Raw genomic sequence first — 21,938 nt, forward strand, 5'->3', positions numbered from 1 at the left:
GGGTGATGATGCCTTTCCTCATGGATTCTGACATGCTGCGGGCCAGGAGCATACTCTCGTATACTTCCAGCAGGTCCGGGCTGACCCAGTCCCACAGGGCCGAGTACAACTCAACCGGTAAGCCGTCGCTCCCGGGAGTTTTACTCGTCTCGAAGGACTCAACGGCCTTTGTCAGCTCGTCCAGAGTTAGCGGCTTGTCCAGTCTCTCCCTCCTGCTGTTATCTAAGACCTCTGTGATAGATGATAGGAAGGACTGGGAGGCTCTGCTGTCTGTGGGCTTCGCGTCATGCAGCCCAGCATTAAAGTATTTGCTAATCCTTAGTATGTCGGACTGTGAAGACGTGACTGAGCCATCCTCTTCCTTCAGGCTGCTGATAACAGAGCTCTCTGTGTATACCTTTTGGAAGAAGTAATGCGAGCACATCTCATCCTGCTCAATGGAGCGAAATCTGGACTGGAAGATGATCTTGGAGGCCTCCGTGGCAAAGAACGAGGCCTGCTGGCTCTTCACCTCTTGGAGGTCCTCCTTGACCTCGACCCCCATTGATTGCAGCCGGAGCAGATTTTGCATACTTTTCAGGAGTCGGGACATTTCCCTCTGTCTCTCTCTCGCCCTCTGAACACACTTGTGGATGAACAACCTCTTGATGTTCTCCTTGATCGCTTCCCACCACTGAACTGGAGACTCAAAGAGAGGTTTCACGGTCCTCCAACCTTTGTTATCCCTTTTGTGTTCCTCAACGTTCTCTGGGGTCAGCAGTGTGGCATTGAGCTTCTACCTCCCTCTGCCAACCCGCTGGACGTCCTGAAAGTGACAGTTGGCCAGTAAGAGGCAGTGGTCGGAGAAGAACACCGGCTTGACATCGGTGGATCTGACCGTGACAGCACGGGACACAAACAGGAAGTCAATCCTGGAACGGGCAGACCCGTTCGATCTTGACCATGTGTATCTGCGCTGCGCTCCGTCTGCAGGTTTGCTGAAGACGTCGTGCAGTTTGGCATCTTTAACTGTTTCTATTAGGAATCTGGACGTAGTGTCCAGTTTGCTGTCGTCACTGCTGGATGGTCCAGCCGCATTGATGATGCAGTTGAAGTCACCGCCTAGGATGACTGGCCTGGACGTCGCCAGCAGCAGTGGGAGCTGCTGGAAGACGGTCAGCCGCTCGCTGCGTTGTACCGGGGCGTACACGTTGATCAACCGGAGCGGAGCGTTGTTGTCCATTACGTCTGCTACGAGGAGGCGACCGCCCACCACCTCCTTAACTTCGGAGATGGTGAAGTTACCTCCCCGCAGCAGAATACCCAGGCCGGAGGAACGGCAGTCATTACCCCCCGACCAGATCGATGGCCCATGGGACCACCATCGTGACCACTGCCTGTAGGTGCTGAGATGTGGTATTCCACACTCCTGCAGAAACAGGAGCTCGGCTTTGACCTTGGCAAGGTAATCCAAGGTTGAAACATATCGCGTAGTGGATTTAATGCTACGCACATTTATGGAAGCAATCCTTATACCCATTTTTTAGAAGTTGGTTGTTGCTTCCCATACCATTTGTCCTTGCTAGTCCCAGTCCTTCGGGATGTTCCTGCATAACCATAGTGTACGCAAGCTGTTTCACATTCGTTGGGCTCAGAAACCCCTCCTGGTTTTTCATGCAGGGTTTGTTCCGCTGGGTTGACATCGGGGGGTTATTGTAGGCAGTAAGGATAGGGTTGTCCTCTGCTGTTCCCCTCTGTTTCTCCTCGAAAACATCACTGCTCCCTGCTTCCCGGAGCTGAGGTGCGCCAGACGTGTCTTTGCTCTCAGTGTCCCGGAGCTGGGTTGCGGTGGCCATTTCGTTAGGTGTGGCACTTTGGGGTTGGGACTCGTCAGGCCTATCACATCTTCCTGTGTCCGGGGGCTGGGGGGCGTTATCTTCCAGCTCCTTGGAGCTCTGCCGCTTCTTTTGAAGGGGCCGTCGTTCCAGCACTTCCTCATCCAGTGAAGAGTAGTTGTTGTAGTCTGTCTCAGAAGGTAGTCTCCTCTTGCCACTGGTTTGGGTGGTGACCTGTTCTGCTTTTGGAGGTCTTTTCTTTGTGGTTTTCCTTTGTACCACTTTCCACTGACCGGTTTGTCCATCTGCTGCCTCCTCCGCCATTGATTCTGTCTGTGGAGGAGGGGTTTCTGGGTGCAGGGGAGGTGCTGGGTCGCTGGTTTCAGCTGCCTCCCCTTTGTTCTCTTTCTCAGGGAGAAGTTCCTCACTGCGGAGAAGGTTGCTTGTCTTCTTTCCAGCACCGGACGCCTTCGTCGAACCTTCTCCCGGCCTTTCCTTGGACCTTGCCGCCTGAGCATAACTGAGGCAGCGTTTGGGGCAGGTTTTGTAGAGATGGCCTGCCGCACCGCACAAGTTGCAACACTTAGTCTGCTTACAGTCCTTGGTCTGATGGCCTTCCTCCTTGCAGTTCTTGCAAACAACCATGCTGCAGTTAGCTGCCGTGTGACCAGATTTGCCACAGGTGCAGCAAAATCTGGGCTGCCCAGCGTAGACCAAGAAGCCTCGACTTCCCCCGATAGCGAAGCTGGAGGGAGGGTGGATAATGGTTCCACTGCATCGACCTTCAAGGTCACCTTGACCTGCCGCTTGCTGGTCCAAATCTCAAAGGGGTTCTTGACATCAGTGCTGCTGCCGGCCACCTCGACGTACTTGGCGAGAAAGGTGAGTACATCCACCACCGGAACATGGGGGTTGTAGAGGTGAATCGTCACCACCTGGTCACGTTGTGAAGAGTGCCTTCACTGTGAGGATCGACAACGGCGCCTGGTCCCCTTTCTCCTTGAACGCCTTCAGGAACTTGATGCATCCTGCCACATTCTTGAACATCATGTCGAAATACCCACTGCTGGGGAAATCCTGCAGGCAGAAGATGTCCGAAGCTCGAAATCCACAGCAATTGATGAGGATTTTCTTGATGAAGAAGGTGCGATCGACCAGTGCATCTCCTTCCTTGTCCTTCACCACCACCCGAACGGTGTTCCGCACTCCCTGGCCTGAAGCGCGAAGATTGGTTATAGCCATTTTACTCAAAGCCTACCCAGGATCAAAAGCCAATGATCATGCATTCTTCTCTTCCAAATAAGCACCGATAAGAACAGATACTACACTTGATCTTAGCCAAAAGGCCCTTATTTATGTTTAAAATACTAGTCTGGGACCCACTCTTCTCTCCCTCAAACTGAATGTAAAATTCAATCATATTATGATTGCTACTACCTAGGGGCACCTGAACTATGAGGTCATTAATTAATCCTATCTCGTTGCACAATGCCAGGTCTAGTATAGCCTGCTCTCTGGTTGGCTCCAGAATGTTTTGTTCCAAGAAGTTATCCCAAAAACATTCTATGTATTCCTCATCTAGGCAACCTCTGCCCATCTGAATTTTCCAGTCTATATGTAGATTAAAACCCCCCATAATTATCGCTGTACCTTTCCGACAAGCTGCCATTATTTCTTCCTTTATACCCCATCCTACAGTGTGGTTAATGTTAGGTGGCCTATACACTGCTCCCACAAGTGACTTCTTGCCTTCATGATTTCTCATCTCTACCCAAACTGCTTCTACATCCTGATCTCCTAAACTTAGGTCATCCCTCTCTATTGTGCTAATACCATCATTAATTAACAGAGCTACCCCATCACCTTTTCCAAGCTTCCTGTCCTTCCTAAATGCCATGTCACCTCCAATATTCACATCCCAATCTATGTCGCCCTGCAGCCATGTCTCTGTAATGACTATCAGATCGAGATCGTACTTATTTATGCTATTTGTGCTCTCAGTTCATTTGTTTTGTTTCGAATGCTCCATGCATTCAGATACAGAGCATTTAGTTTTGTCCTTTTATTATTTTTGTCACCTCTAGCCTTATCTGTTGATTTACTCTTTGATTTGTATGCTTTGTCTCTTCCTGTCTCGGTCTCTTTATCATTTCCCCTATTTATACCTTTCTCTCTTGCCTTGTCTCTCCTCCTTGATTCACCATATCTTCCCAAATTTGATCCCTTGCCCCCACTATTCAGTTTAAAACCGTCTCTACTTCCCTAGTTATGTGGCTCGCTAGAACACCGGCCCCAGCATGGTTCAGGTGCAGACTGTCCCAACGGTACAGCCACCTCTTTCCCCAGTACTGGTGCCAATGCCCCACGAACCAGAACCCACTACTACCACACCAGACTTTGAGCTGTGCATAAGTTTCTCTAATCTTATTTGTCCTATGCCAATTTGCACGTGGCTCAGGTAATAATCCAGAGATGATTACCTTTGAGGTTCTGCTTCTTAATTTGCTGCCTCGTTCCTCATACTGACGATGCAGAACCTCGATCCTTGTCCTGCCTATGTCGTTGGTACCGACATGTACCACGACAACTGGATCCTCCCACTCCCATTGTATGTTTCACTCCAGCCCTGAGCAGATGTCCTTAATCCTAACACCGGCAGGCAACACAGCCATCTGGACTCTTGCTCTTTGCTGCAGAGAACAGAGTCAATCCACCTTACTTTTCTGTCCCCGACTACCACTACGTTCCTTTTTTCTCCCTCTTTGAGCCGCAAACACTTACTGCAGACGTGTTTGCCCTGGATCACACTGGCATCAAGGAGCTCCCACATGCTGCAGCTGTGACACATCACCTGTCCTGTCATCCTTAAAGTGTTCTAATTAACTACTTAATTATTTTATTCAATTATTTATTTTATTGTATATTTTATTAAGCTTACCACTAGTTTGTTTACTATTTTAAACGTTAGGACTAAAATGGACCTAAATCACTTACCAGATAGTCATCAAACATGCAGCTTTTTCCAAATCAATGAACTACCTGCTTGCCTGTGATGTCACAGCTTCCCAGATCCTCACCAAACAGCTCCTTCCACTGCACCGAGGCAAGAACCAAATCCTGTATCCTCACCCCAGCGGCTCTCTGTTTCCCTGCTCTCACTCTCCATTGTGATGTCACTCCTGCCTTGCTCTGTCTCCAAGTCTGTGCTTTTGACGCACTTTTTATCTCTATGTTCTGTCGTGCTCCTGTGTCTCTGGTCCAAAGTTAGACTTTGGTGAGACTCGAACCCACACCTTTGAATATTTTCTCTATCATTATTTACAAGGTCCAACACGCTATCCATTGCACCACAGAGACACATATGTTTTAAGGAACATCACCAGGGCCTTTGATCTTGTCAGCAGAGATGGTCTCTTCTTCTTTCCACAAGAACATGCACAGTTCCATCAGTTCCAATGGAGCAACATCAGACACTTTCAAGATCAGCAGTGGGGTAATGCAGGGCTGCGCACTGGCGCCAACTCTCTTAGGAACAGAGGAACATCGGACTAGGCCATTCAGCCCGTCGAGCCTGCTCGACCATTCAATTTGATCATGGCTGATTATCTACCTCAAAGCCCCTTTCCCCTGCTATCCCCATATCCCTTGATATCATGAGTATCAAGATTTCTATCAATTTCTGTCTTGAACATGCTCAATGATTGAGCTGCCACAGCCCTCTGGGGTACAGAATTCCAATGATTCACCACCATCTGAGTGAAGAAATTCAACCCTATCTCAGTTTTAAATGGCCTACTCCTTATTCTGAGACTATGTCCCCTGGTTTTAGACTCACCAACCAGGGCAAACATCCTGTCGACACCCACACTATCACGCCCTGTACGAATTCTGTCAGTTTCAATGAGATCACCTCTCATTCTTCGAAACTTTATGGAATACAGGCCCAGTTTCCTCATCAGACAATCCCACCATCCCAGGGATTAGTCTGGTGACCCTCTGTTTCACTCCCTCTATGGCAAGTATATCCAACCTTAGATGAGGAGACCAAACTGTACACAATACTCCAGTGCGGATTCAACAGGGCTCTATACAATTGCAGCAAGACATCTTTACTCCTGTACTCAAGACCCCTCGTGTGAAGGCCAACATACCATTTGCCTTCCTAATTGATTGCTGCACCTGCACAAGAGCTTTTAGTGTCTCATGATCAAGGACACCCAGGTCCCTTTGGACATCAACACTTCCCAACCTCTCACCATTTAAGAAATACTCTGTCTTTCTGTTTATTCTACCAAAGTGGAGAACTTCACACTTACTCACATTATATTCCATGTTCTTGCCCATTCACTTAGCCTCTCCAGGTCCCCTGGAAGCCTCTCTGCATCCTCCTCACAACTCACACTTCACCGAGCTTTGTGTCATCTGCAAACTTGGAAATATTACATTTAATCCCCACATCCAAATCATTTATATAGGTTGTTAACAGCTGTGGCTCCAACACTGATCCTTGCAGCACCCCAATAGTAACAGCCTGCCATCCTGAGGAGGACCCGTTATTCCTGCTCTCTGTTTTCGGTCTGTTAACCAATTCTCAATCCATACCAGTATATTATCCCCAATCCTATGTGCTCTAATATTGTTTACTCACCTCCTGTGTGGGATCTTACCAAAGGAAAATGCAAATACCACACATCCACTGGTTCTCCTTTATCTGTTCTACAGGTAACATCCTCAAAAAACTCAACAGGTTTTTCAAACCTGTTTTCCTTTTCATAAATATATGTTGACTCTGCCCAATCATATCATTATTTTCTAACTGTCTAGTTATCACATCCTTTACAATTGGTGTATTCTTCTCCATGCTGCTATTGTACACTTTCAGTGACTCAGATGGGGGTGTTCACCTGCACATCAGAGCTGACGACAAGCTGTTCCACTTGGCAAGACTGTGCGCCAAGACCAAAGTGGGTAAATTCCTAGTCTGTGAGTTGCTGTCCACCACTGACCACCTCCAGGCGCGTATCCATTGTCTCTCGAGATAAGGAGGCCCAAAAGAAAGAAGAAAGAAAGAAAGAGTTGCTGTTTGCTGATGATGCTGCGCTGACATCCCATAATGAAGTTCAGTCACAGCAGCTTGCAGATCGGTTCTCCCTGGCCTGCAAAGAGTTTGAACTGACGATCAGCCTCAGGAAGATGAAAGTTATGGGCCAGGACGTAGAGACTCCACTTTCCATCAACATCGACAACCTCACTTTGGAGGTTGTCAACAGCTTCACATACCTTGGATCAACAATCACCAGCAATCTGTCCCTTGATACTGAAATCAGCACCAGGATTGTCAATGCTGCAGCTGTCATGTCAAAGTTGAGAAGACGAGTGTGAACCGACAGCAAACTGAACGATACAAAGCTCCACGTGTACTCGGCTTGTGTTCTCAGCACCCTCCTTTATCGTCAAGAAGCATCAACAACTTATATAAGCCAAGGAAAGCAGCTGAACAGCTTCCACCTCCGCTGTCTCAGATGGATATTGGACATCTCCTGGCCGGACAGAGTGCCGAATGCGGAAGTACACCAGCGTGCAGGGATCCACAGCATGTGTGCCCTCTTGTGTCAGCGGTGACTCTGTTGACTGGGCCAAATGAATGACGGTCACATTGCCAAATAAATGCTCTATGGTGAGCTTGCGATTAGCATGAGACCAACAGGTCAGGAAAAAAATTCAAGTCATTTGGAGAGGTTTGAGTTAACTAAGGAGAGTGAGCATGGATTTATAAATGGGAGTTCATGCTTGACAAATCTAACTGCATTTTTTAATAAACTATCTGAGAAAGTTGATGAAGGGAATGCAGTGGATGTTGTTTATTTGGATTTTACGAATGCGTTTGAAAAAGTACCACTTGCAAATTCCACACAAGCAGTACTCAGAACTAAACCTGGGTCATTGGAGTTGTGAGATTGCAGTGCTCACCAATGTATCACCTTTAGAATGTGGATAGAATAAAAAGTGAGATTGGATGGACAGAAGCAGTCTGAAAAGATGGCTCAAACAAAAGGTGAAAACCCTGAAATGTTAATTCTGTTTCTCTCTCCACAGATGCTGCCCGAGGTGCTGAGCATTTCCTGCACTTTCTGTTTTTATTTCAGATTTGCAGGATGTTGCTTTGATCAGAAAAAAATGGATGATCGGCTGTGGGCGCCAGTGAAATTCCACAGGAGCAAATAAAAAGTTCACCAATAGCGGCTCGTTGGTCTAGGGGCATGATTCTCACTTTGGGTGGATAAATGATTAACATATCAGAGGTCCTGCGTTCAAATACCAGACGAGCCCTTCTCTGTTGCTATTTTTAGTTTAAGGTCATCGATTGGTTTCAGCCTTCCAGAAGGTGGAATCAATTTCCATACTGAGCCTGCTTGAGGACGGGTGAACTGGATTCAAAGAGCTTGTCGACAAAATTGAAATGAACAAAATATACAGGTTGTCAAGTGGGAATATAAAGTTGCAGCAGTAACTAAAGGCCTGCTCAGGTCTGCAAATGTAACCCGACCCAAGCCTGACAGCACCACATCCGACCTGGTCCGAGTCCTTTCATTTTTTCCCGTGCCCGAACCGACCACCAGAATGTTCAGTTAAACTTGCTTCCGTTTTTCACTTTTTAAGCTTGTGCAGATAAGGCAACAAAAACTGTAACTGGACTTGAAAGGTTGTTTAAATGTACATTAAGATTCGAGCTACGTACCGGAGGTGATGAGCTGAAGATTGTTACCATAGAAGTTAGTGATTGTTAGGTCACTAGTTAAAGAGAAAGTCATGGAGTTGTGCCCAGACAGGTTGTCCCACACTGTATTGATTAAAATATTGCCCGAAGGCTAGAAAATATCATTATACATTCCCTAGACTCCTGCTTTACAGGTTGAAATACTTGCTGCAAGTTTATCCAGAGAGCAGCTGAGATGCAGAGACCAGGAAGGTCTTGAGTGATTAATTATTATAAAATATACATTCTTATATTAAAGAGATTGTGCTCTACCTTCAATAGAATCGCTCACTGCAGACTAGTGCAGAGTGTTTCCCACCTTGACGTCCTGGCTGTCACTGGATCTTGAGTCCAGGCCTCTGGATTACTGGTCAAGTAATCTTTGAAATGTCTCCTTTGATTTAATATTTTGGTCTGGTAAGTCAGATTTTACAAAAAAAAATTAACTTATTTAAGACTGCTTCGTATTTAGCAGTGTCAAATGAATAAAGAAATTAAAATATATTCAAAATTATATATCAACTATTAAATACTAATGCCCAGCTTTGTAAATAAAAAATGCCTCTTAATTTCATTAATTATCCATAAACACTGAGGCCACATTAAACTAAAAGCAGCGATTTATCAAGTCTGACACTTAATTGATTAAATATATTCCAAATTTAGAGCATAATTCATTGTCTTTCCCCTTTAAATCTCTTAATTTGCATTACAAGCCTCCTTTACTTTACAATCTTTTTTCAATACAATATGTTTTGAGGCAGGCACAAGAAGTCTTGCCAACCCCTAACGGGATGTAGTCAATTCATTTGCAAACTGTGCAATTAAAGAAAAGGGTGAAGTTGCTATTAATGCAGATTGTAGCTGTTCAACTGCTTTTGTCACCAAGAATACAAAGCACGAAGGAAAACCAAGAGAGAAACCAAAACACAAAAAGGTTACATTTGTGTCAATGAAAAATAGAACTCATTAAAAACATCATATTACACAACAGTGCAGCAACTGATTACATTGTACATATTTCATTATGATTAAAATGGCAAAGAGCTTCAACACCCCTCGAATCAGGAAAGGGCAAGAAAGGGCTAACTGGATAATTATGTGCCTGGGGCTGAGTTCTGCTACAATGTACGCCAAAAACTGTTTATTGATTAGTACACAGTAAGTTGAAATACCAAGCAGAGTAGGAAGTACACTTCAAAAGATCTGCGGTTTCCAGTGTTTCACTAACACAATTTGAACACAAGGCATTTAGAGTGTTCGAGTGTGTCTGACCCAGCCTGGCCTGACCTGAGCCCGAATGCCGAACGCAAATGCTGAACCAGGAGGAGCGACCCAAACCCGACACATGTCATCGGGACCCGTCGGGTTAGGGTCAGGCAGGTAGCCATGTTCTAGCATTAACTGAGACCTGGCTCCAAAAGCAACAATACTGTGTTCTGGTCAGGAATGGAATTCTTCAATTGTTTCTGTTTGGCTTGGATTGACTCATCGATTTTCTTGTTTTTCACTTTGTCGATGCCTTTGAATAATTGTGGCTCCTTCTTCAGGGTGTCTTCTTTCACCAGGCAGTTCTGACCTCTGATGATGTTGATCGTAATCAGCTTCAATTTGCTGATAATTTTGGAACTGAGCAGATTTCCTTTGCTTGAGTCTACAACATGTAACTCAGTCTGACATGTGGATTCATGGGAGGATTTGAAAGCTGCCCTTGCATTGGAGCATACAGTTGCATCCATCCAAACAGAGGTAGAGTAGAAGTGACAGTTCAGTCTGTCAATCATGGGACGTTTAATCTCAGGGTTGTGAGTTTGAGCGCCATTTAGTTTTTCCCTATTTTTCGGCTTCAGTAGCAGAGATGACAAGGAGTGTTTGAAATGAAATTCAACAACAGTATGAGAAAGTCTCACTTTCATTCGGGACCCTTAACTCTCTGCAGCATCTCGCTGTGAAAGATTGAACTTTATCTCATTTCTTTTTCAGCTGGGAGTCAGTGCGGCTCAGTAGGACTTCTAGCTGTCTCCCACCTCACAATCCATCAGTACTGAGAAAGCAACGGGAAATATTACTCATGGCTGAGCAAGCAGAGGACACCGATTTAAGGTGATTGGGAAAAAAACCAAAGGCAACATGAGGAAAAACCTTTTTTTAAGCAGCGAATGGTTAAGATCTGATATGTACTGCATGAGAGTGTGACGGAGGAAGATTCAACCATAGCTTTCAAAAGGATATATGATAATTATCTGAAGAGAAACAACAAATCAGGTTTTCATGGAATACATGAGGATGTGGCATGAGCTGAGTTGCTTGTGCAGAGAGGCAGCACAAGCACGATGAGCTGAATCCCTCCTTTTGTGCTGTAGGTATTCTGTGATCTATGATTCTATACAAAGTGAAACCAACATTCACATCTGAGAAACTGACAGGTACAGTGTAAACCCCACACTAACAAACCAGCAAATGCCAGGGGCAGAGTAAAACCAACAGTCCTAGCCAAGAAACTGACAGATACTGTGTGAAACCCAAAAATCATTTATCAGGATTTGGCAGTTAATGTGTAAAAACCTCTCTTCAATATCCATACTGCAAGGTACAAAGAAAATTAGGTACAAAACCAGGCTCATACTTCGAAGACTGAGAGATAAAAAGCAAAACACAGACTCACCTACAAGAGACTGACCATTACAGAGAATAAAACACACTCACCTAGAGGAGGTGCAGATTAAAAACACATGCATGTAACAGAAACTGATAGGGACAGAATCAAATCCTTTCTCACACATGACACAAAAATTGGTGGTGTCGTAAATAGTGAGGAGGAAAGCTTTAGATTACAGGACGATATAGATCGTCTGAGGCATAGAATATAAGAGCAGGGTGTTATGATGGAGCTGTATAAAATGCTAGTTAGGCCACAGCTGGAGTACTGTGTGCAGTTCTGGGCACCACACTATAGGAAGGATGTGATTGCACTGGAGAGGGTGCAGAGGAGATTCACCAGGATGTTGCCTGGACTGGGGAATTTCAGCTATGAAGAGAGACTGAAAAGGCGAGGGTTGTTTTCCTTAGAGCAGAGAAGGCTGAGGGGGGAGCTATACAAAATTATGAAGGGCATTGATAGTTTAGATAGGAAGAAAGTATTTCCATTAGCAGAGGGGTTAATAACGAGGGGCGTAGATTTAAGGTGAGGGGCAGGAGGTTTAGAGGGGATTTGAGGAAATAATTTTACCCAGAGGGTGGTTGGAATCTGGAATACACTACCTGAAGGGGTGGTAGAGGCAGGAACCCTCACAATATTTAAGAAGTATTTCGATGAGCACTTGAAATGCCATAGCATACAAGGCTGCAGGCCAAGTACTGGAAAATGGGATTAGAATAGTTAGGTGCTTGATGGCCGGCACAGACACGATGGGCCGAAGGGCCTGTTTCTGTGCTGTATAACTCTATGACTCTATATCAGAAACTGATAGATCTGGACAAAAGCTGATGCTCACATACAAGTTGTTGAAAGATATGTGGTGAAACTCACATAGCAATAGCAGAAACAAACAGTCACAGACCAAAAACTGAAACATACAAAGTAAAAACCCACATTCTCGCACTCGAAATTCACAGTTACGAAGTGAAGTTGACTCTCTCCTCCCAGGCACTGACAGGTACAAAAGAAAACACACACTAACATACCAGGAAATGAAAGGCTGCATTTGCTGACAATGCCACCACTAGGTGGCGCTGCATCAGCACATGTGCAAAAGCAGCCTGTTCAAATCAGACCGCAATTGTTGACAACGCGATCGGTAGGTGGCGCTGTTTTGGCACATGCGCAGATACAGCATGTGCCACGAAAACGTCACAGCCTGCGACTGTAGCAGCTGCCAGGTCTAAAGATGGCGCTGGTCAAAAAATCACAGAGATGAAACCTAACAAACACGTGGCAGAATACAATGGCCGGAGTGAGAGAGTGGAGCGCGCCGGGGAGAGCAGTGCGGGGAGACCTGCGGTAGCGGTGCCCGGGGGAGGGGTGTGAAAGGGGGAGACCAGCGGTAGCGGTGCCCGGGGTGGGTGGGGGGATGAAAGAGGGAGAGGGAGGGGGGGATGGGAGAGGGAGTGGGGGCATGAAAGAGGGAGGGGAGGGATGAAAGAGGGAGAGGGAGGGGGGGATGAAAGAGGGAGGGGGGAGAAAGAGGGAGAGGGAGGGGGAGAAAGAGGGAGGGGGAGAAGGGGAAGAGGGAGGGGGAGAAGGGGGAGAAAGAAGGAGAGGGAGAGGGAGGGGGGAGAAAGAGGGGGGTAGAAAGAGGTAGGGAGAGGGAGTGGGGGAGAAGGGGAAGAGGGTGGGGGGAGAAAGGGGGAGAGGGTGGGGGAGAAAGGGGGAGAGGGAGGGGGGGAGAAAGAGGGAGAGAGTGGGGGGGGAGAAGGGGAGAGAGAGGGGGGGAGAAGGGGAGAGAGTGGGGGTGAGCAGCGGAACGGAAGAGGAGTGCCTTTTTCTGTGCATGCGCTATGAACACAACAGCAAAAGACTTACTGGCCAGTCCCTGGACCCGGTGACACCAAAGTCTTCGCACGCTCGCTCCCCGCGGCTCTCTACGGCCTCTCGCTTCCGGCCCTCTCCATTCAGCCCTTCCCTCCAGCTGCGGATGCCCAATCCAGTTGCTTTCTCCCCTACCCAGTTGCTTTCTCTACTTCTCCACAGTACTTCAGGCATTGCAACTGTTTGGTCCCTGCATTTTGCATGCTCCCTCTCCCCACCCCTACCCCTCTTCACCCACCCCTCCCTCTACCCCCCCACCATAGTTGAATATCTGAAGTGCAGTTGCAAAGTCGGGGAAATAACATGCAAAACAAAACCTCAACAATTCTGGGTTTAATTATTGAAAAGTTTTATTAAGTTCATTAAGTATCCGAGGAACTGCTGTGCATGGATACATGAGTGTTGTGTCCAGCATTCCCGTTAGACAGACAGGCCGAGTCTCTGCTATGCACAGCTAAAGAGATTGTTCCTGGAGAGCCTTGTGGTGAATGAACGCTTGGCTCTCTATTCCACGACTGTATTGTCCATGTGAAGAAGGCAAAGTCACAAGAGTCTGAGCTCAGTCTATTCTTGGTGAATGTTCCCCAAGCGCATCCCAATGTGCATTCCCAATTCATCCAAAAATGCAATGTTCCTTTCCACATCGTGATGAGCTCCGCAGCATGATCCAGTTGCCTTCGTTGCTTGAATGCTGACCGTAAGTCTCGAGGATTGTTTTCTCGACGGCATGTTTTACATGAAAAGAAGAAAAGCAAATCAGAGTCAGAGCTTCCCTCCCTCCAATGAAATTAGGGTTGGGCATGCTTTATGCTCTGCAGTATAGGCCAATGAATCACTTAGTACCCACCTCAGCTGTAGGAGGCAGGATGATGTAACTGCCCTTATCTCGTGATGGTTCAATGCTGCTCTCAGGGAAAACATGAATGATGTGAGGGTGCTGGAAAAAGAAGCACATTTCTTTTGGACTATGAACATAAAGCAGGCCATTTAGCCCAGCTGTTCCCTGCTAGTGGTTATGCTGCTCATGCGTCTTTCCATCCATTCCCATTTAATCCTGCCTACTACTATCAGCATCATCTTCCATTTCTTTCACTCTTATCTACCTTTGCCTTAAAGCAACACTGAGGATGGAGAATGGTGTGGCTGCACTCCCACCTCACCAGTTGTGTACGCAGCAAGAGCATTCACATTTGTGCTACCACTGGACACGGCATGCTTGTTTCTTTTAGTGCTCAGTCTCTTCTTGCTGAATGTTCCCCAAGTTCTTGACCCCTTTGGACGCCTTCTCTGCTTGACAGGCAGCAGCTGACAATTGCGGAGTCTCACAAGGCTCTGCATGGTTGTTTCAAGGGCGGATGGGGAAACATGTGGCAGTATGTCCACGTGCACTGCTTGGATGGGTGCAGGAACAGGTGACTGTGTAACTGAACAGCAAGGAGAGGGTACCGCAGGTGGGGGAAGTGGAGCTTTGAACAGGCAGGCATATGTATGGTCCATCAGATCATTAGGCCAGGGTGTGAAATGCTCAGGATCCATGGATTGTGGCACGCGACTGATGTCCAGCGCGTGGCCACCTCCATCCGAAGGTGCTTCCGGGCAATTGTTGGGCAAATTAATTGGCTCCATCTCATCAGCCAGTCCTTGTGTCCTCCCACCCTCCCCCCTTCTCCCCCGTCCCTCCCTTCCCTTCCCTCCTTTCCCCCCCTCCCTTCCCCCCCTCCCTTCCCCCCTACCTTCCCTCCTTCCTACTTCTGCCCTGCCCTCCTCCCTTCCCCCTTCTCTCCTCCCTTCCCTCCCCCTCCCTTCCCTCCTCCCTACCCCCTTCCCTCCCCTTCCCTTCCCTCCCTTCCCTTCCCTCCCCTCCCCTCCCCTCCCCTCCCCTCCCTTCCCTTCCTTCCCCTCCCTTCCCTCCCCTCCCCTCCCCTCCCCTCCCTTCCCTTCCCTCCCTTGAAATGTATTTTCAGAGCAACTTACCTTGGAACAATCTCCTCTGTCTAATAAAAATGAAGCAAATGTCCAAAATGACTAAATAATTGAGATAAAATGCCCGACGAAACCTCTCCTCCTTCCATTTTCAAAAACTCGCGCCGAAGCATTCGGAAGATTGACGCACATGCGCACACGGGCTCTGGTCATCTGCGCATGCGCTGCGGTCCGAATTGCCAGGACCAGTTTGCGCATGCGCTCAGGCCAACCTGACGTGTTCCCCGAGGAAGATGACGTTACGCGATGACGTCGTCTGCGCATGCGCAAACTGGTCCTGGCAATCCGGACCGCAGCGCATGCGCAAAGGGCCCGAGACCGTGTGCGCATGTGCGCACCGCGGCTCATTCTGATGACGTAGCGTTGTCATCAATCACTTTGTTCAAATAAAACGTCCCAGTCAGCGACGTTCTGGCAGCTGCCAGGACTAAAGATGGCGCTGCTCAAATAATCACACAAAGGCAATGTAAAGCAAAACAAAGGCCATGTGTTTAAATGACAGCAGGGAATGGCTGGTGAGATCGGGCGGAGGGGGTTAGGGTGGAGGGAGGGGGGGGGTGGAATGGCCGGAGAGATCAGGCGGGGGAGAAAGTCCGGAGAGATCAGGTGGGAGAGAATGTCCGGAGAGAGCGGGGAGGAGGAGGAGAGCACACCCACCGCCACCAAGGTCTTCGTCCGCTCCCTCCCCACTTCCCCCATGCTCTCTACTTGCTTCCCCCACACTCTCTCCCCGCTTCCCCCACGCTCTCTTCCCACTTCCCCCACACTTTCTCCCCGCTTCCCTCACGCTCTCTACTCGCTTCCCACCCCTCTCCCCGCCCTCTCCCCTCACTTCCCCCGCTATTTCCCCCCACCCTCTCCAACCCCCACTACCCCCGCCCTCTCCTTCTGTTAAGTATTTCCGTGACCTTGTCCTATCAATACCTTCTCCTTTGTTATCTCTTGCCCCACCCCCGCTTTACTTGCTTAAAATCTTTTACATTTCTTATATCTGCCAGTTCTGAAGAAAGGTCACTGACCTGAAATGTTAACTCTGTTTCTCTCTCCACAGATGCTGCCAGACCCGCTCAGTTTTTCCAGCACTTTCTGTTTTTATCATCGATTTTCTTCTTTTTTACTTTGCTGATGTCTTTGAATATATTGTGGATCCTTCTTCAGAGTGTCTTCTTTCACCAGGGAGTTCTGACCTCTGTTGATGTTGATCGTAATCAGCTTCAATTTGCTGATAGTTTTGGAACTGAGCAGATTTCCTTTGCTTGATTCTACAACATGGAACTCAGTCTGACATGTGGACCCATGGGAGGATTTAAAAGTAACTTGGATGATCCCTAGGACTGGTGGAGGAGTATCTGATCCATGGGAACCCAGGTTCAATCCCGTGTTTCAGCAATTCTGCTCCCTTATGCGTCCCTTGCCTTGGTTCTGATTTTCCAGTTGCACAATTTACTTTGAAATTATTTACCAAGCACCAGTGGATTGGATTTGAGAAACAACACAGAGTCATTTACAGCACAGAAGGTGGTCGTTTGGCCTATCACGTCCATGCTGGCTCTCCCCGGAGCAATCGAGTCAGTTCCACTCACCAGCTCGATCCCTTTCCTCCTGCAAGTTTCTTTCCTTCAAGTATCCATCCAATTTCCTTTTCAAATCATTGATTGTCTCTGCTTCACCACACTCGTGGGCCGAGACATTACCACCCACAACATAAAAAAGTTCCACCTCACCCAAGGATGCGAAATATTTATATCTTCTATATTTAGCTTATTCTCTATTTCTATGAGAATAGACTGGCAGTCAACATGAAAAGGAACCCAAAAATCTTTGAGCAGCATGTAAATGATAAGTGGGTAGTAAGAGGTAGAGTGCAGCCAATTAGGGACAAAGAGGGTAATATATGCTTCGAGGTGCAGGGCAATGTTAATCTACTTAATGAGTACTTCGTATCAGTGATCATTAAGGAAGTGGAATTGGACAAAATATCATTAGAAGTGCAGAGAGTAGAGGCAATGGATAGGGTACAAATTGAGAGAGGGAGGTACTAAAAAGGCGGAGCAAAGCAGCACCGCAAAGTGCTTCGTGATAATATCCAGGGCATCACTAAACCAGCAATCCGCCGCCTGGTTCGCCGTGGCGGGGTCAAGCGGATTTGGTTTGATCTATGAGGAGACTCGCGGGGTGTTGAAGGTATTCCTGGAGAATGTGATCAGGGATGCGGTCACCTACACTGAGCACGGCAAGCGCAAGACGGTCACTGCCATGGATGTGGTGTACGTTCTGAAATGGCAGGGCCGCACTCCACGGATTCGGCGGCTGAACAACTCGACCCTTTCCAGCAAACACACAACAAAGGCTCTTCTGAGAGCCACCCGCCGCCTCACACAGAGAGAGCAGTGACCTGGAAACGGGAGCTGGGATAGGCTGCTCAGAACTGACTGGAATAAATCTGTCCTGTATTCGGGAATAAAACTGGAATCCCCGAATTTGACATTTCATTTGCAGCAAGGATGTGCAGTGGATTTGATTTTCTAAACGGGCTGTGTAAACAGTGCCCGAGGTTCTACAGTTAGTTATTTCCCCAGTCGACACATGCCCTCAGTGAAAAGCCACATCTTCTTCTTTGGCCTCCTTGTCTCGAGAGACAATGGGTAAGCGCCTGGAGGTGGTCAGTGGTTTGTGGAGCTGTGCCTGGAGTGGCTATAAAGGCCAATTCTAGAGTGACAGGCTCTTCCACAGGTGCTGCAGATTAAAGTGGTTGTCAGGGCTGTTATGCAGTTGGCTCTCCCCTTGCGCTTCTGTCTTTTTTCCTGCCAACTGCTAAGTCTCTTCGACTCGCCGCACTATAGCCCCGCCTTTATGGCTGCCCGCCAGCTCTGGCGATCATTGGCAACTGACTCCCATGACTTGTGATCAATGTCACAGAACTTCATGTCGCATTTGCAGACGTCTTTAAAGTGGAGACATGGATGGCTAGTGGGTTTGATACCAGTGGCGAGCTCGCTGTACAATGTGTTCTTGGGGATCCTGCCATCTTCCATGTGGCTCACATGGCCAAGCCATCTCAGGCGCCGCTGCCTCAGTAGGGTCTATAAGCTGGGGATGTTGGTCACCTCGAGGACTTCTGTGTTAGAGATACGGTCCTGCCACCTGATGCCAAGGATTCTCCGGAAGCAGCGAAAATGGAATGAATTGAGACGTCGCTCTTGGCTGACATATGTTGTCCAGGCCTCGCTGCTGAAGAGCAAGATACTGAGGACACAGGCTTGATACACTTGGACTTTTGTGTTCTGTGTCAGTGTGCCATTTTCCCACACTCACTTGGCCAGTCTGGACATAGCAGTGGAAGTCTTTCCCATGCGCTTGTTGATTTCTGCATCGAGAGACAGGTTACTGGTGATAGTTGAGCCGAGGTAGGTGAACTCTTGAACCACTTCCAGAGTGTGGTTGCTGATATTGATGGATGGAGCATTTCTGACCTCCTGTCCCATGATGTTCGTTTTCTTGAGGCTGATGGTTAGGCCACATTCGTTGCAGGCAGTCGCAAACCTGTCGATGAGACTCTGCAGACACTCTTCAATGTGAGATGTTAATGCAGCATTGTCAGCAAAGAGGAGTTCCCTGATGAGGACTTTCCGTACTTTGGTCTTCGCTCTTAGACAGGCAAGGTTGAACAACCTGCCACCTGATCATGTGTGGAGGAAAATTCCTTCTTCTGAAGACTTGAATGCATATGAGAGCAGCAGGGAAAAGATGATCCCAAACAGTGTGGGTGCGAACAGTTCCGGATCCAAAACGTTAACTCTGCTTCTCGTTCCAAAGATGCTGCCAGACCTGCTGAGTGGTTCCAGCATTTCTTGTTTTTATTACATTGGTTTAAATTGTCGACCTGGCAGAAAGTTTGAATTCGCAAAAGGTGCCAACTTCAGTGTCGGAAAGAAGCGATTACTGGAAAATCTATTTAAAGTTGTTCGTAATATATTTTCCACCAACCTTTAAAAACCTTTGTTTATTCCACTATTTTCGCCACAAATTCCTGGCGCTATTTTACGCACAGTTTTAACCTGTCATTTTTTTCCCACTTCTTATCTGTAACTGGCGGTAAAAGACTCCATTCAGCAATCCTTAAGGGACCAATAACTCAAACTTGGTGTGGAAAGGAATAAATTAGACTTTTGGTAATTCCCCTTCACACAGGGATCAGGGGGACAGTGAGAAGCCACTGAAATAGTTGCTTAAACATTTTAAATAGATCTTATTCAGTCCTGTTACTGACATGCTGGAATTAGACAGTAATCAGCCCTTTCACAGAGACTGTGGGTGGCTCTAAAAAGAGCCTTTGGGTTATTAGATGACATTTTGGCCGCTTTCCTTTTTCTGGAAGCTCTGAGCGCTGGTTTTCTTGGGCAGCAGCACGGCCTAGATATTAGGCAGCACCCCGCCCTGTGCGACGATCACTCCTCCCAGCAGCTTGTTGAGCTCCTCGTCGTTGCGGACGGCCAGCTGCAGGTGTCTGGGGATGATGCGGGTCTTCTTGTTGTCCCCGGCCGCGTTACCACCCAGCTCGAGGATTTCAGCGGTCAGATACTCGAGCACAGCAGCCAGATAGACCGGGGCTCCCGCACCCACACGCTCAGCATTGTTGCCTTTTCTCAGGAGCCTGTGAACACGGCCCACCGGGAACTGCAGTCCAGCCTGGGAGGAGCGAGACTTGGCCTTGGACCGAGCTTTTCCGCTGGTCTTTCCTCTTCCAGACATTTCCACAATCTCACAAATACTTTCACAAAGAATGGATAACTACCTCAGCATTAAGCATCCACATGGGGTAGACAGGATGGTCAAGCAGTCTGAAATGGTGCATTCAGATCACAACGCTCTCTGGAGGGGTGGGTTTAAATCCCACTTCTGACAAGTTGTGCTTTGACATGACTACAGGCATTTGGGAGCAGTGGTGAAAAACACAGAGCATGAAAGAATTTTGACAACCAAAATCAAAACGAATTCAAAGATATTTCTTCAATATATGGGAGTAAGAGGCAACAGAGGAAAATGTAGGGCCCATCAAAGAACTAAAAAGTAACCTATGTGTCAGGGTTGAAGATGTTGGTATGTTTGTTAATGAATACTTTACTGTCTTCACAAATGAGGGGGTGATGCAGACATTATAATTAAGGAGAAGGAGTGTGAAGCATTGGACATGATAAACTGAGGGGGAGAAGAAGTATAAATGGGATGAGCATCCTTGAAAGTGGATAAATCATCAGGGCCGGATGAAATGTACCCCAGGCTGTTAAAAGAAGCCAGTGAGGAAATAGTGGAAGGTCTGACCATCAGTTTCCAATCCCTCACTGGATACAGGTGTGATGTCAGAGGATTGGAGGTCTCTGCAATAAAAGCAAAATTCTGCAGATGCTGGAAATCTGAAATAAAAACTATTAGTGCTGGAAATACACAGCAGGTCTGGCAGCATCTGTGGAGAGAGAAGCAAAGTTAACATATCTGTTCTGATGAAAAGTCACTGACCTGAAATGTTAACTTTGCTTCTCTCTCCACAGATGCTGCCAGATCTGCTGTGTATTTGCAGTCCATTTTGTTTTTATTGCTAACATTGCACCATTGTTGAAAAAGGAAGCAGGAGATAGACCGAATAATTAAAGACCAGTCAGCCTAACCTCAATAGTGGGTGAATTATTGGAATTAATTCTGAGAGACAGTTTAAACTGTCACTTAGAAAGGCTCAGATTAATCAAGTATCATCAGCATGGATTTGTTAAGGGAAGCTCCTGTCTGACTATCTTGAGTGAATTTTTTGAAGAAGTAACAATGAGGATTGTGAGGATAGTGCAGTTGATGTGGTCTACATGGATTTTAGCAAGACTTTTGACAAGGTCCCACATGGCAAACTGGTTAAAAAAACATAAAGGCACATGGGATCCAGGGGAATGTAGCAAACTGGACATAAAATAGACTCGGTGGCAGGAAGCAAAAAGGAATTGGGTACGGGTGTTTGTGCAACTGGAGGTCTGTTTCAAGTGGTGTTCCACAGGGCTCAGAACTAGGTTCCCTGCTTTTTGTGGTATATATTAATGATTTGGACATGAATGTAGAGGGCATAATCAAGACGATTGCAGATGACATGAAAATTGAACGTGTTGCTGATAGTGAGGAGGATCGCTGGACGCTGCAGGAAGATATCAATAGACTGGTCAGGTGGGGAGAATAGTGGCAAATGGAATTCAAATTGGACAAGGGTGAGGTGATGCATTTGGGAGGTCAAAAAAGGCAAAGGAATACACAATTAATGGGAGAACACTGAACGGTGCAGAGGAAGTGAGGGACGTTGGAGCGAATGTCCACAGATCCCTGAAGGTAGCAGGACAGGTCAATAAGGTGGTTCAGCAGGTATATGGAATCCTTTCCTTTATTAGGTGAGGTATAGAATATAAGGGTGACCTGGGTGTCCATGTCAATAAGTCACTGAAAGCTAACATGCAGGTGCAGCACTCAATTAGGAAAGCTAATAGTATGTTAGCCTTTATCACAAGACGATTTGAGTACAGGAGTAGTGAATTCTTGCTTCAATTGTACAGAAACTTGGTTAGACCGCACTTGGAATACAGTTTTGGTCTCCTTACCTTAGGAAGGATATTATTGCCGTGGAGGGAGTTCAACGAAGGTTCATCAGACTTCTTCCAGGGATGGTGGGACTGTTGTATGAAGAAAGGTTGGAGAAACTGGGGCTGTATTCTCTAGAGTTTATGAAGAATGGGAGGTGATCTCATTGAAACCAACAAAATACTTAAACGACATTCAGGGTAGATGCAGCTAAGATCCCTGGTTGGGGAGCCGAGAACCAAGGGAA

This window comes from Heterodontus francisci, unplaced genomic scaffold, assembly GCF_036365525.1.
Source record: "Heterodontus francisci isolate sHetFra1 unplaced genomic scaffold, sHetFra1.hap1 HAP1_SCAFFOLD_43, whole genome shotgun sequence".
NCBI classification, from domain to species: Eukaryota; Metazoa; Chordata; class Chondrichthyes; order Heterodontiformes; family Heterodontidae; genus Heterodontus; species Heterodontus francisci.